We start from the raw sequence: 2,661 nt of genomic DNA, 5'->3' as shown, positions 1-2,661 counted from the left end.
CTTGCCACGTGCAAGCACCATTCACATTTTCTTCAGGAAATGTACATTCTAGTTATTATTATTCTTCTTCCGGACACTTTTTCGGTGCGTAACTTGTCCCACAGCTTTTGTCCTAAACCCATGAATGAGGTGTCAAATCGACCGGCTCATTGAGGACAGGTGTGCTATGACTTTTATAAGCGATCCGACCAACGATGTTCGCACAGCGGGTGAAAAAAGTCCCATAGAAATGAATGGGAAATTCCTGAAATTCCTTTAAGCTCTCAAACACGCAGTGTGCGCAGAGCTCAGGCACCGCTTCTCTCCTGTGTTCTCCTAGTGACTGTAGATGTAAAGGAGACTCTCAATACATGTAACTGTCAACTCCACACTATCAATCCAATGATTCCAAAAGTATTGGCCCCCTGGTGGTGGCACTCGACACCACGTGACATCACGTGTAGCCCCGAAAAAATCAAAAATTTTGCACAACATGGACATGTCATATATCAAAACACTCAGCACGATGAGGGGAATTTGCCACGTGCAAGCACATTCACATTTTCTTCAGGAAATGTCCGTTCTAGTTAATGTGCTTGCAAAGCACATTATTGTTCTCTTGCATACTTATTATTATTAATGGTGCTTGCAAAGCAACATTATTATTATTGTGCCGGACAAAACTTCGGCGTGTAACTTGTCCCGCAGCTTTTGTCCTAGACCCATGAATGACGTGTCAAATTGACCCTCTCATTGAGGAGATGTGTGCTATGACTTTTAAAAGTGATCCGAGTACCAGTACTTCTGATGACGTCATGTGAAAATGTTCCATTTCAAAAATTGTTTTAATCTAATTTATTGAAGGAAAAAACTACATTACTGACCAATAACAAGTGAGTTCTCATGAGTTCAAATAAGTTCTCATGTTGATCATCATCCACATCAGTGTCTGAGGTAAAAGTCACTCGTAGGAGTTACACTTCATCATCTCTTCACTCCACTTATCTGTGATTATACTAACATGAGAAAATAATCCCTTGTTCATTTATTCATTCGGGGCATTTTGAGTTGATTATGATAGCACTGGGGCAGATACTTGTGTGACAACTATGTGCGCTTAGCTAGAAAGGTTTCAGAGATATTTAAACAAATCAAATCTTTTTCCTTCAGTGTTTGTTAAACAATATGACAACTTAGAAAGTAACTAAAATAAATATTATTTCTACATCTTTTTGGTAAAATATATTAATGTTTTCTTTAAATTGAGATGTCAGTGTATAATTCTTTGTAATTAATTGTGCTTGCAAAGCAACATTATTACTATTGTGCTGGACAAAACTTCGGCGCGTAACTTGTCCCGCAGCTTTTGTCCTAGACCCATGAATGACGTGTCAAATCGACCGACTCATTGAGGAGAGGTGTGCTATGATTTTTATAAGCGATCCACATTTGATATTTGAATTTTGACGTCAATGATCTTTCTTTGTGAATGACACTGAGTTTTAGAATGAGATTAGTGTTGGAGACAATATAGCTCATTTAGACTATAAACCTTATAGATTCTGTAATATTTTGTGTTTTACAGCTGATAAAATGACTCCTGAATGTTGTCTTTACATTCCTTTCTGTGCTGCTTGTAATCTACTATCAGGGTTAAACATGGGCTCAGTTTATAATGTACCCAGAGGAACGGGGAACACCGGGCCTCTTAGTATTGGACCTAGGAGTATAGAATACAGTTCTCAAGCCACAGATGTGCTCAAATGGATGTTTTACATCTAAACAGTGCAGGTTAATGTTGTACAACCACAGAGTGCTGTTACTAGCCCCTATACATTGCTGGGTGTTGGTCTGTATATTTTGTATTGAAATACTCACTTTGTATACCTTGGGGTAAATTCTACTACCACTAAGACTTATAAATATAATAATAATAATAATGATGATCCTTGTGTGTACAAAGAGGTTGCAGCAGAAAGATACACTAGTAAGTTAAAAGCTGTGGCTTTCTCTTTGTTTATGAACGTGTTCTATTGTGTGAGCGCTGGTCTTAGACTTGCCTCCTTGCCTGTTCTCAACCTGGTCCAGGAGATGGAGGATAAATATTCAGCCTCTGGGTGTATTTTATTGAGCGGCTTCACTTCGAGAGAGCAGCATCATGTCTGGTTGAGGTAAAGGCGGTAAGGGACTCGGCAAAGGGGCCGCAAAGCGTCATCGTAAGGTCCTTCGCGATAACATCCAGGGAATCACCAAGCCGGCTATTCGCCATCTGGCTCGCCGTGGCAGTGTTAAGCGTATTTCTGGCCTGATCTACGAAGAGACTCGCAGTGTGCTGAAAGTCTTCTTGGAGAACATCATCCGCGACGCTGTCACCTACACCGAGCAGGTGTAGAAAGACCGTCACCGCCATGGATGTGGTGTACGCCCTGAAACGCCAGGGACGCTCTCTGTACGGCTTCGGCGGATAAACGTTCAACACCGAACCATGTCAACACAACGGCTCTTTTAAGAGCCACCCAAATATCCACAAAGAGATTTTCCTTCTTTACTGTGTGTGTGTGTGTGTGTGTGTGTGTGTGTATAAAGACTGTTGGTAGAAACAGGATTTTTTCCCCTTTTCTTTTGTCATAAAGCACAAAGTTGTACAAATTTGTACATAATAATAAATACATACAATTATTT

At 40.3% G+C, this 2,661-nt stretch overlaps 1 pseudogene; it reads left to right on the top strand.

Annotated features, from left to right (window-relative positions):
* The first annotated feature begins 2,122 nt into the window (after positions 1-2,122).
* Positions 2,123-2,447, top strand: LOC132853023 (uncharacterized; annotated as a pseudogene).
* The last annotated feature ends 214 nt before the right edge of the window (positions 2,448-2,661 follow it).

The sequence above is a fragment of the Tachysurus vachellii genome, chromosome 10, assembly GCF_030014155.1.
Source record: "Tachysurus vachellii isolate PV-2020 chromosome 10, HZAU_Pvac_v1, whole genome shotgun sequence".
Classification (NCBI taxonomy): Eukaryota; Metazoa; Chordata; class Actinopteri; order Siluriformes; family Bagridae; genus Tachysurus; species Tachysurus vachellii.
The sequence above is the reverse complement of the archived record's forward strand: the minus strand, read 5'-3'. Positions and strand labels throughout refer to the sequence as shown.